The 13718-nt window shown below is 48.4% G+C and overlaps 1 protein-coding gene across 1 annotated transcript in view; it reads left to right on the top strand.

Moving 5' to 3' along the window:
- The first annotated feature begins 5237 nt into the window (after nt 1–5237).
- The window catches only part of GNAT2 (G protein subunit alpha transducin 2), an 84680-nt gene continuing 76199 nt past the window's right edge, over nt 5238–13718 (top strand). Inside the window, exon 1 of the mRNA XM_063955201.1 lies at nt 5238–5386. The gene's annotated coding sequence lies outside the window, so the exon portion shown is untranslated. The remainder of the gene's footprint in view (nt 5387–13718) is intronic.

The following is a 13718-nucleotide window of genomic DNA, read 5'->3' on the forward strand; positions in this document are numbered from 1 at the left end:
CCTCAAATAGACATGATGGCCTCCCACCTCAACAAGAAGCTTCGGAGGTATTGTTCCAGTTCAAGAGTCCCGCAAGCAGTGGCGGTGGATGCCCTGGTGACTCCGTGGGTGTTCCAATCGGTGTACGGGTTTCCTCCACTTTCACTCATTCCAAGGGTTCTAAAGCTCATAAGGAGAACAAGAGTTCAGGCAATCCTCATTGCTCTAGACTGGCCAAGAAGGGCTTGGTACGCAGATCTTCTGGGTCTACTGCTGGAAGATCCGAGGCCTCTTCCTCTTCGGGAGGATCTGCTACAACAGGGGCCGTTCGCTTATCAAGACTTACCGTGGCTATGTTTGACAGCATGGAGGTTGAACACCAGATATTAGCTCGGAAGGGCATTCCGAACAAGATTATTCCTACCCTGATACAGGCTAGGAAAGGAGTAACGTCTAAACATTACCATCGCATTTGAAAGAAGTATGTATCTTGGTGTGAATCCAAGATGTTTCCTACGGTGGAGTTTCAACTAGGATGGTTTCTCCTCTTCTTGTAAGCAGGTGTGGATATGGGCCTGAGGTTGGGATCCGTAAAGGTCCAGATTTTGGCCTTATCCATTTTCTTTCAGAAACAGCTGGCTTCCCTCCCTGATGTTCACACTTTTTTGAAAGGGGTTCTGCACATCCAGCCTCCCTTTGTGCCGCCTACGGCACCCTGGGATCTTATTGCGGTTTCTCCAATCGGATTGGTTCGGACCTCTCCTGGAGGTTGAGGTCAAGTTTATCACGTGGAAGGCTGTCACTCTCTTGGCCTTAGCTTCGGCTAGACATGTGTCGGAGTTGGGGGCTTTGTCTTGTAAAAGCCCCTACTTGGTCTTCCATGAAGATAGAGCTGAGCTTCGGACACGTCAGCAGTTCCTTCCAAAGGTTGTGTTGGCTTTTCATATAAACCAACCTATTGTGGTGCCAGTTGCTACTGACACCTCAATTCCATCAAAGTCCTTGGATGTTGTAAGGGCGCTTAAAATTTATGTGAAGAGGACTGCTCGTCACATAAAATCAGACTCTCTGTTTGTCCTGTATGATTCCAAGAAACTTGGGGGTCCTGCTTCTAAGCAGACGATCTCTCGCTGGATTAGGTTCACTATCCAGCATGCGTATTCTACGGCTGGATTGCTGTATTCTAAATCTGTTAAGGCCCACTTTTCTCGTAAGGTGGGTTCTTCCTGGGCGGTTGCCTGGGGTGTCTCAGCTTTACAACTTTGCAGAGCGGCTACTTGGTCAGGGTCGAACACGTTTGCTAAGTTCTACAAGTTCGATACTTTGGCCTCTGAGGATCTAAAGTTTGGTCAATCAGTTCTGCAGGAACCTCCGTGCTCTCCCTCCCGTTCTGGGAGCTTTGGTACATCCCCATGGTACTAATGTGGACCCCAGCATCCTCTAGGACGCAAAAGAAAATAGGATTTTAATTACCTACCGGTAAATCCTTTTCTCAAAGTCTGTAGAGGATGCTGGGTGCCCGCCCAGTGCTTCGTGATCCTGCAGTGGTTACTTGATTCAGTACTGCTTTGTACTTAGTTAAGTACTGTGTTACTACTTGGTTCAGTAATGTTATTCAGCTGTTGCTGAGTTTTCAGGCTGGTTAGCTTGGTTTGCCTTGTTTGTATGAGCTGGTGTGAATCTCGCCACTATCTGTGTAAAATCCTTCTCTCGAAGTTGTCCATCTCCTCGGGCACAGTGTCTAGACTGAATCTGGTAGGAAGGGCATAGAGGGAGCTAGCCCACACTATTAAACTCCTAAGGTGCCAGTGGCTCCTAGTGGACCAGTCTATACCCCATGGTACTAATATGGACCCCAGCATCTTCTACGGACTACGAGGAAAGGATTTACCGGTAGGTAATTAAAATCCTATTATTCCTAGCTATATTTTGAATAATGTGTTATTTCGTGACACTTATATGGCTTGGCGGGGCATATGCACAACTCTGTCTAGGCCTTATGACTGCTCTAAATATGCTCTCTTCCTGGGTAACCCTCTGTTCCCCCCAGGCCTGGATAACTCCTTGTTCCTTCACTGGAGGGAGAAGGGGATTGCCAAGGTTAAAGATGTCTTTGACCCGGAAGGAACTTTTGATATCCCCCATAAGCCTATTTTACATGTATCTTCAGGTTGTTCATTATGCCCGGCCCATTATGTCACAGTGTAGAGCCTCTACTTCCCCTGATGTACTCCATAACTTACTGTCTTTTATATTGCTTCACCCGTATAAGACCAAGTACCTTAGTTTGGATCTTGTTGGTACCTCTCCCTCGCATGCATGGAAAAGGACTCCAGCGTCTTGGAAGGTGGATATACCAACATTATCCAACCTGGATGATCTCCTTGCACACTATGACTGCACTCTAAAATGTCTGTGCTGTACTTGGTTACAGGATCTTCATATTAAGACGATTAATAGAGTATACATTTCTCAAGCCAGTAGATGACACATGGTGGCGGATGAGTCTGGTAAATGCCTCAAATTTAAGCGCCCTAATGCAAATTTTTTCCACAATCTTTGGTTATTTCCAAAAATAAGGAAGTTTTGGGGTAAACTAGTGGTTTATACTAATTATGTTTTTAAATTATACCTTACAAGTAACCCTTTAGCTCTCTTATGTGCTAATTTTAAAGAATGAGACATTGGGCCTGATAGGAAGCATGTTATCCCTCTCCTAACCGTAATTGTCACTTTAGCAAAGAAGGTTCTTTTATGCAACTGGACCGTACCTACCCCTCCATTTTTGGGTGCAGTAAAAACACTGTTACTTACTACACTGTATTATGATAGGCAGGCTATTATGCCATCTTTAGAAAAAGGAGTAGTCTCCTTTTTATGGGAAATGGGGACCTTACATAAATTCGCTTGATTCTGATACGCAGTCCAAAATATTGAAGGTATTCGAAACCACTTCTTGGTATTTGTACAGGAATATAACCTGACAGAGCTTAATGTCCCCCGCTTAGACATTCCTATGACTTTCTGTACTTAATATGGCTTAGTGTTTGGGGCGACCCTGTACAGGATATTATGTCCTTTGCAACTGAAATTGATCTCATAACATTGCAGTTTTGATTGATTGTTCCCCCCCCCCATTTTCTTTTTCTTTCCCTTTCAACCCCCCCCCCCCCCCCCCCCACCTCTCCCACCCCATACCCCCTTCCCCATCCTCCTTTTTCCTTCTACTGCTTTTTGTTATATTTTATGTGGGTTTTCCATCATAGTCAAATTATGCTTCCCACTCTAGTTGGATCTGACCGGATCTCCTTTTTTGTACTACGTATGTCCTCATGTGTTATTATGTTCTCAGTAGGATCCCGGATCTGTGGCTCTATTTTATTGTCTGTATTACACTTTCGCTTGATCCGATTGTATATACATTGAGTGCATTCTTTTTTGTACTGTTATGTCTTGATTAAGTTACGCTGTACCCTATTTGTTGTGATGCTGTAAACTGTTTTGTATTTTTGAAAATAAACAGATTAAAAATAAAAGTTTTGTGGTTGTCTTGATTTTTTAAGTGTATAAGATTAAAAGTTAAGTTTTAATCTGTTTTTACCATTATCATCATACCATATGATATTTGAAGTGTACCCCAGACAGACCAAACAGTCTTCTTGCCCTTGTGCAAAACCCCAAGAAACTGTAATATAATTGGGAGCAGAATAAAAGTACTGTACACCAATATATTTTTTGGGGGGTGTTTTTGTCAGTGTTGTTCACTGACAGATACAAATAAGCAGGGGTTAAAGTGAGCCGGAACGGGACAAAACTGCGTTCCGTCAGTTCCACTTGGACCGCCTCCTCCGGCTCACCTAACCCGGCGATGTGTCCCCGTCGCTGCAGGGAGATGCCGGGCGCCCGCTGGGATTGTGTTACCAGCGGGCGCCCGTCTCCCTCTCTACAGCGGCAGCCGGAGGCAGGAACTCAGTACGCCCAGAGGACTGCAGCGGCCGGACACGGGAGCGGGGCTTGGTGAGTATGGTCTGTGTTTTGTCTATTTTTTTCCGTTGTAGCGGCGCATCTACTGGGGGGCATTACTACTAAGGGGCAACTACTGGGGGCATTACTACTAAGGGGCATCTACTGGGGGGCATTACTACTAAGGGGCATCTACTGGGTGCATTACTACTAAGGGGCATCTACTGGGGGGGCATTACTACTAAGGGGCATCTACTGGGGGGGCATTACTACTAAGGGGCATCTACTGGGGGGCATTACTACTAAGGGGCATCTACTGGGGGCATCACTACTAAGGTGCATTACTACTAAGGGGCATCTACTGGGGGCATTACTACTAAGGGGCATCTAATGGGTGCATTATTACTAAGGGGCATCTACGGGGGGCATTACTACTAAGGGGCATCTACTGGGGGGGCATTACTACTATGGGGCATCTACTGGGGGCATCACTACTAAGGTGCATTACTACTAAGGGGAATCTACTGGGGGGCATCACTACTAAGGGGCATCTACTGGGGGCATTACTACTGGGGGGCATCTACTGGGGGCATTACTACTAAGGGGCATCTACTGGGGGGCATTACTACTAAGGGGCATCTACTGGGGGTATTACTACTGGGCAGGGGCGTGCAGTCAGGGTAGGCAGGGGAGGATTAACGATTAAAATAATACAAAGAAGAAACTTATGACACATATTCTGTGTCATAAGTATCTCCTTTAGCATTGATATTATTTTAATAATTTTTACCTTTAAAAAAACAGTGCTAAATGTGCTTTGGAGGCACTGCTCTCGGTGCCTCCCGCTGTCTCTGTGAAAGGGTCGGAAGCGGGGGGTGGAGCCAAGCACTGGGCAGTGAAAGCCCATTAAAAAAAAGCAGCAGAAGCGGCACTTACTAGAAGTGCCTCTTTGACAGGGGTGTACTTTCATGCTCATATGTAAGCACTCCCCTGTCACTAAGACTGACATGATTGGGCAGATCCGTGGGGGGCGGTGAGCACCAAGGCATGTAACACCCCCGTCGTGTAGGACTTTATTTGTAATTATTTTTATTTACATATGCAGCCGCCCACTATCCCCTGCCCCGCCCATCCTCCAGTAACGTTAAAGCAGTCCGACCAGCGGGGAAAGAGGAGCCGCAATCCACACCACGTACGTTACCTACAGCTCCACTAGAGTGAGGTGACCGCAGGAGCAAGCCAGATGTTGGAGCAGCGGTCAGGAACCAGTTCGGGGGCGTGGCCTAATCACGGACCCGTCGTCACGCCCCTTTGAGGGAAAAAGCCCATGTCGGTCAGCCATCCAACTACACAGCGGTGCACTGACCAGCCTGCGCAGCCCTATACACGGCAAGCGGGGCTACAAAGTGCAGGAGAGGATGAGCAGCCCTGCCACATCCAACAGGTTTGCTAATTCCTCAGTTACCCGCGGGGGCAGTAGGAAGGGGGGCGGGGGGGGGCCTCAGGGCTGTACTGTTGTATGCTATACCTCCAGCAGAGTGGATTTCCCTCCTATCACCCCCTCCCTGTCACCCTCACACTGTCATCCGCTCCCTGTCATCCGCTCCCTGTCACCCTCACCCTGTCACCCTCACCCTGTCATTTGCTCCCTGTCACCAGCTCCCTGTCATCACCCTCACCCTGTCACCCTCTCCCTGTCATCCGCTCCCTGTCACCCTCACCCTGTCAGCCTCTCCCTGTCACCCGCTCCCTGGCATCACCCTCACCCTGTCACCCTCACCCTGTCAGCCTCTCCCTGTCATCCGCTCCCTGGCATCACCCTCACCCTGTCACCCTCTCCGTCACCCTTTCCTGGCATCACCCTATCACCCTCTCCCGGTCACCAGCTCCCGGTCACCAGCTCCATGTCACCTGCTCCCTGGCATAACCCTCTCCCCGTCACCCGCTCCCCGTCACCCTCTCCCTGGTATCACCCTCTCCCTGGTGTGAAAGTCGAAAAATATCATGATGCGTGTATGCCTTGCACTAACCCCATGCACATGCCCGCTGCTCGTACGCTCAGTCTGCCGTGCGTGCACATATCCGCAATTTGCGTAAGATCGCTCCGGCGATCACGCGCGTGGTATGCGCATTTATGGTAGAGTTTGTGAGCGTGTAGCGTGCGACTCGATCGTAACATATTTAACCCAAATAGCGTATATTGTAGATAATATTCCCCTAGACAATGTCAGCGAGTGTGTTTAGTTTAAACTGTTCCTGGACAGAGAGATTCCTCTTTACATGATAGGAAGGGTCAGATAAAGGTTGAACGGTGGTGTTTAGTATCCAGCTGTAGGGTATTTTAAGGGTAACATTCCGATGCTAGTTAGGAAAGGATTGCTTGCTCCTGCGTATAGTTATGTGCAAAAGTAGTTTATGAACATTTACTGTATTTGCTGTAAATTACACATGCGGCGGAAATCCTGAGGATACCTCCCACCAGAGCAGTTGGAGAAAGACACAGCCCACCTGTTCAAATCCACCTATGACCTTTGCTGTAATGTGGAGACACATTCCTGTGTCCAATGAACAATGAGATTACAAGGTACCATTGTATTGTGAATGTATGTTGTGCTATATAAAAACCACTGTTGCCTGGTCAGTTCAATCTCTCTGAAGGCTTTCTCCCTGAATGCTGAGGACTGGACTCCAGGTCGCGCTTGCGAATCATCCCCACGTATGTATTATTCTCTGTAGCCATTTTGTTATCCATTTTGTTCGCCATTTGTTCTCATTTTGTTCTCATTCTGTTCGCTCTTGTTTGCGATTGTTCGCTATTGTTCATATAATTCTTTGTTATTCTGTTTAGATTTCCATGTTAGTTTGTAGTGTATAACTTGTATTGTGTTTCCCTTTTTCTCTAAACCATCCACGGCGGTGTTAGAGCTGCTGTGGTTTTTAAATCCAAACCAGGTCTTGTGTTTTCACTGTTTACTACAAAGGGCTTTTCTTAGCGTCTCAATCGCTCAAACAGCATACACATTGTTAAGGTTTTTAAGCGTTACATCATCACAGTACTTGGTTATTAAGGTTTAGAGTATAAGTATATTCTTACTGTGTTTAAGGTTTAAAAGGTTATCGACTGTGTGTGCACTCGCTGTGTGTAGTCCGTACACTCAGCGCAGCGTGTGTACGCCAAGTGCGTACCACGTACGGTACTCTGTACGCAATAGCGTGCAAAGTGCGTGGCACGTGCACGTGGTCTAGCGGCGATAACGGCTCCACGGTATTAGTATATAGCTTTATGTTTAAAGGTAATATTTGACATTATCACTGGCATCACCCTATCACCCTCTCCCGGTCACCCGCTCCCTGGCATCACCCTTACCCTGTCACTTGCTCCCTGGCATCACCCCCACCCTGTCACCTGCTCCCTGGCATCACCCTCACCCTGTCACCAGCTCCCTGTCATCCGCTCCCTGTCACCAGCTCCCTGTCACCCGCTCCCTGGCATCACCCTCATCCTGTCACCCACTCCCTGGCATAACCCTCTCCCCGTCACCCGCTCCCTGGCATAACACTCTCCCCATCACCCGCTCCCTGTCACCCTCTCCCTGGTGTCACCCTCTTCCTGTCACCCTCTTTTTGGTGTCACCATCTCCCTGTCACCCACAACTGGCACTGACTGCTGTCACCTTCTCCCTCTCACCTTCTTCCTGGCATCACCCTCTCCCTAGCATTATCCACAGCTGTCAACTCCCTGTCAACCATTGCTGTTACCTTCTCGCTTTCAACCACTGCTGTCATCCTCTCCCTGTCACTCACTGCTGTCATCCTCACCCTGATGTTAACCTCTCCCTGTGACCCACTGCTATCACCCACTCACTGGCGTCACCCTCTCCCTGACATCCTCTCCATGACATCACTGCCAGCGTCTCCCTGGCATTTCTCCATCACCCACTGCCTCTCTCCATCACCCTCTCCTTAGTACCACCCTCTCCCTGATGTCACCCACTGCTGTCACCCCCTCCCTGGTATTACCACCTTCCTGTCACCCACTGCTGTCATCCTCTCCCTATCTCCCACTGCCTCTCTCCATCACCCTTTACCTGTCACCCTCTCCCTGTCACCCACTGCCTTTCTCCGACACTCTCTCCCTGTCTCCTACTGCATCTCACCTGCTTCACTGTCTCCCCCATCACCAGATCTCCCCTGTCACCATTTGCCTTTCCAAGGACTCACCCTCTCCTTCACAAATGACCACGCCCCTTGTGAGTCTACACCCTCATTTCGAGACCACACTCACTTTTCCAGGAGCACGTGTACCAACAGCGGTAGCAGGCATTGGCTTGGGGGTGGTAGCGGGTATCAGCGGAACACAGTGGACATTATGGCTGCAGTGCCTCACCAGCCACTGACCTCACTGCACGCCACTGCTACTGGGAGCAAACTACAAGGGGGCAAGGTACTGGGGGCAAACTACAAGGGGGCAAGATTCTGGGGGCAAACTACAAAGGGGCTAACTACTGGGGGCAAACTACAGGAGGGCATTACTAGCGGGGGCATAACTGCAGGGGCATAACTGCAGGGGCATTACTACTGGGGGCGTAACTACAAGGGCTGGGGGCGTAACTACAAGGGCATTACTACTGGGGGCATAACTACAGGGGCATTACTACTTGGGGCAAACTACAGGGGGGCTAAACTACTGGGGGCATAACTACAGGGGCTAAACTGCTGGGGGCTAAACTACATGAGGACTAAACTACAGGGGCATTAACACTGGGAAGCTAAACTAAAGGGGGGGGTAAACTACTGGGGTCATAACTGCAGGGGCATTACCACTGGGGGCATAACTACTAGGGCTAAACTACAGGGGGCTAAACGACTGGGGGAATTACTACAGGCAACATTACTACTGGTGGCAATACTACACAGGGGCATTACCTTTAAGGGCATTACTACTGGGGGCCTTACTAATGAGGGCATTGTAAAGGGGGCACTTCATAAGGGGCATCACTCCTGGGGACATAAGGGGTACTACTATTGCGGGCATTGTATAAGGGGCACCACTACTATGGGGTTTATATAAGAGGCACTACTACTGTGGGCATTGTATAAGAAGCGTTACTGCGGTGGGCATTATGTGTATTACGGGGTGCCACTACTGTGGGTATTGTATAAGAAGCGCTACTGCGGTGGGCATTATGTGTATTACGGGGTGCTACTACTGTGGGCATTATTACTATTGTGTGACCATGCCCCTTTCTTTTTGAGACCATGCCCTTTTTACCTTTATTGCATGGGCACCGTGGGGAGGGGGGGGGGGGGGTGAGTTCCACCACCTCTCTAGGACCACTTTAAGCACTGCAAATAAGTAATTAAATAAATAAATAACAAACCTTTATTATAAATGCAATGGTTTGAAGTGCAAGCAATATAAGATATTAGAATCTAGCAGACTCTCACCTGTTAATCTCTAGTATCAACTTCAAGTTTATTACAGTAATTAAAATGTAAAGAAAGATCGTGATAGCAAGGTAACAGGTTATACTGACTTGACTGTAGCTACAGACCAGGGGCAGAATTCAGACCTGATCGCTGCTGTACGTTTTCGCACAGCGGGCGATCAGGCCCAAACTGCGCATGCACCGCAATGCGCAGGCGCGTTGCACGGGTACAAAGCGGATCGCCGCTCAGTGATGGGTTTGTGCGACGGATACGTTTGCACAGGTGATCGCAAGGTGATTAACAGGAAAAAGGCATTTGTGGGTGTTCTGTTTTCAGGGAGAGTGTGGAAAAACGCAAGCGTGTCTATGCGTTTGCAGGGAGGGTTCCTGTTGTCAATTCCGGTCCCGGACAGGCTGATGTGATCGCAGCGGCTGAGTAAGTCCTGGGCTGCGCAGAGATTTCACAAAATATGTTTGTACAGCTCTGATACACATGCGCGTGCGCACACTTGCACAGCTAAAATATACGCCCCCCCGTAGGCGGCGACTATCTGATCGCAGCAGTGCAAAAATCACTTGCTAGTGATCAGGTCTGAATTAGGCCCTAGGACAGGTATGGGGAACCTTCGGCCCTCCAGCTGTTGTTGAACTACACATACCAGCATGCCTTGCTACAGTTTTGCTATTTAGTCATGCTAAAGATGTTGCAGGGCACGCTAGGATGTGTAGCTCAACAACAGCTGGAGGTCCGAAGATTCCCCATCCCTGCCCTAGGATATAGGAGTTGTTTTTGGATCTGAAGAGGAAACAAAGATCACTGCAGACTGTGGTGTTTAAATGTCCTTTCCAACACAAGTGTCAGAGCTGGATAGCAGCCAGCCCATGGACATCTGCAGTTACTGATAGCAATCCTTTGCCTATATGCACAAGTGCAAATGCCAGATGAGAATCTTCACAGTGCCCCTTTAAGTGATTAAAAAAAGACAGCATAGAGAATTATGGGAAAATTACATATAACCTGCTACACCTTGGGATATGATTATGCAGCCAAAAACACCCAAGGTCCAAGAATTCCAGGAAAATTTAGTTTTTTTCCTCATTGTCTGTTTTTGGTGTCCGTACTGCTCATGCTGCTCATCTCCTCTGGTAACTCACCTTAACTGGAACTGTCCCACCATAAACAAGTCAGATGTTGGGTATGCTTTCCAAGGGGCTGGCTCCCAGGGCTTTGCCTGTTATGTTCACCACACACATTGGCGTTTCTATAATGGGTGCAATGTGCGCGGTGCACACGGGCCCCTGGGTTCAGGGGGCCCAAACGCACCCATTTAAATACTTACCTTACTGGAGTCGGGCGCAGCGTTTGAGTGCGTGGTAGTCAAATTGGTCTCCGGATCATGGTGGACGCCATGTTTCCGAAAAACCTTTCAGAAGAGTGACCCCACCCGGAGGTGCACACGGGCCCCCTCCTCTGTAGAAACGCCCCTGACCACACACCTAACACAAAAGGATTGCAATTCTGTACTCTCATCAGTAATTTGTATGTCTATTTTTACCATTGCAATGTGTTCTTTTACTATTATTATACTTTTATTTATGTGGCGCCACAAGGGTTCCTCAGCGCCTTACAAAGTACATAAACAAATTACCAAACCAGAAAACAGTGACATACAGTACAAAACAATGAAGGACACGTACATGGTTTATAAACATGCCGCATCAGCGGACATAACACTCAAATAAGCAGCAGGGCGGTAGCAATCAAGGGATATGTGCCGTTGCAGAGAGTATTGAGTCAGTGGCGTAACTATAAATTTTTCTCCCCCCTGCCCAAAAAGTTTCTGGTCAAGTAAGACCTCTACCATCTGTCTCCTCCGAGGCGGCGGACATTTTTGGAGGGATATTTTAAGCAGATTTACATGCAGACGCCTAGTCCACATGGGAATCTGCAAAAACAGCGCCGGTGTCCCCAAGCCCGGCACCCCCAAGCCACTGCGGTGGCTGTAGTTACGCCAGTAAGATTAGAGTAAAAGTAATGGAAAGAGAAGCAAGTGAGGAGGAGGGGCAGACAGTGAGGGGTGACACAGATGGTGTAGACCGTGAGGAAGGGTTAGGATGAGAGCTGGATGGCAATGCTGTGGGTCTTGAGAGCCCATTTGAAGATTTGTAGAGAGGCAGATAGTCTGATAGTGAGAGGGAGAGAATTCCATAATTAAGAATCTGCATGGGCAGTGGGAGTGGGAGGAAGTCATCAGTTGGGAGGAGGGAATACATAGGATATCCTTGGGCTTGGGATGCCAGCTGTCAAAATACAGACAACAGCATCCCGGTGATTAAAATCCCAATATTAATTAAGGTAACCCTGATCCCTAACCCACCTTTCCCGCAGCCTGAACATAACCCCCCATCCCCCTCAGCCTAAGCCTAACCCTCCTCGGGGGTGCCTAACCCCCCTACCCGCAACCTATCCCTAACACTCCCCCCACAGCCTAAGCCTATCCGTGGCTGTACCTCTGTAGAATCCGCCAGTCCTTTGGTCAGGATATTGGCGCTGGCATTTGGATCTATGTCGATATTCCAATCGGTGTCGGGACTCCAACACCAGGTTTCCGACTCCCGGGAATCCAAGTGCTGGGATCCTGACCACATCCTTGGAGCAAGGGTGGCATACATTTGGAGTAAAGTGGGTGAACGGGAGTCTGAAGGGAGAGGATTGGCTGAGGGCCTTGTGAGTTTGTAAAGCTTGAATTGGTTTAGAAGGGAAAGGGGAGCCAGTCTAGGGCTTGTAGGAGACTATGGTATACTACAGAGGTGGTTCCTAGTTTATGTTGCATAATTTCAACTTAATGACTCTCCTGTGCAATACACCACTGAATGTGCAAGCATTGTATTTCATATTCAATACCTTAGATTTTTTCATTATAGAAAATATTTCAGTATCCTATATAACCTTGTGGAAATTTTTTTTTTGGTATTTCACTGGGTACTGCATTTAAAATACATCATATGATCATCATTAAGGTAAATGTGACTACTTACAATTCTGTGGAGTGTCTGGTGCATTCGTCATGACTGGAAATGAACAGACCCAAGAGCAGAACACTTTGCAGATGAATGGTGGCTGTGCACTCTACAGTATGCCTATTGCTGGTCTTCCTGTACAGTTACTACATAGCAGTCTTAGACACACCTGGGCAAAGAGCAGTTCTGTCCTGATAAAGATCATCTAATAGGATATACTTGTACAGCATATGTGCACTAACAAGGCACATGTCGCTTTGAAACACCTTTCAAAAAGATATGGTAAATATGAGCAAAGTGATTAGGAAAATATGGGGTTACTGGATGCAAGGGTAACGTAGCATAGGGATACTTGTAGTTTGTTCAAAGTTGGGGAAATGAAAAATGTCAAATTAAATTATGGGTATTATTTTTATAAAGGGGAGGGATCCTGGGGTGCACACCGGTAATGAGAGGTGTAACCCTGCGGAGACCTTTCAGTACTGTATACAACAGCGTTTTTCAACCTAGTGTGCCGTGAGCGGTTCTGAGATGTGCAGCCAGAGATGCCCACTGCCTCACTTTAATTCATCATTTCGGCCTCAGGCAGCACGGGGCTCTTCCGGGTAGCCCAGACGCAGCCTATCTCGTGACCTATGGAGGAGCAGCGTTACTCATAGGTTGCACATGCCCACTACATCACCTGCCCGCCCAGTGCTCCTCCACGTCACCTGCCCGCCCATTGCTGCTCCACGTCACCTTCCTGCCCAGTGCTGCTCCACGTCACCTTCCCGCCCAGTGCTGCTCCTGTGTCCTCGCTCCTCATCACTGGCTGCACCGCTGAAGAAGGGAGACTGTAAACAGCTCCTGCCTCCTCCACAGCTACAGATCTACTAACCTACTCAAGTACAGTAGGTTCCTGTAAATTTTTATTTATTGGTTCTGTGGTGGCCAATGTGTGCAGGAACTCGTGTGGGGGCCAATATGTGCTGCAATCAACATGGGGGGTGTTCTGCATTTACCGTGGGGGCCTATATGTGCTGCAATTATCATGGGGGCCAACGTGTTCTGCAATTACAGTGGGTGGCCAATATGTGCGGCAATTACCATGGGGGCCAATATTTGCTGCAATTACTGTGGGGGCCAATGTGTGCTGCAATTACTGTGGGGGCCAGTGTGTTTAAATTGCTGAGGCGGCCAATGTGTGTTTGACCCCCCCTTCCCCTGTGGTGGTCGATGTGTGTGTGTGTGTGTGTGTGTGTGTGTGTGTGTGTGTGTGTGTGTGTGTGTGTGTGTGTGTATGTGTGTATGTGTGTGTATGTGTGTGTGTTTTGCTCATGGGGAACT

The sequence above is a fragment of the Pseudophryne corroboree genome, chromosome 2 (assembly GCF_028390025.1).
Source record: "Pseudophryne corroboree isolate aPseCor3 chromosome 2, aPseCor3.hap2, whole genome shotgun sequence".
Classification (NCBI taxonomy): Eukaryota; Metazoa; Chordata; class Amphibia; order Anura; family Myobatrachidae; genus Pseudophryne; species Pseudophryne corroboree.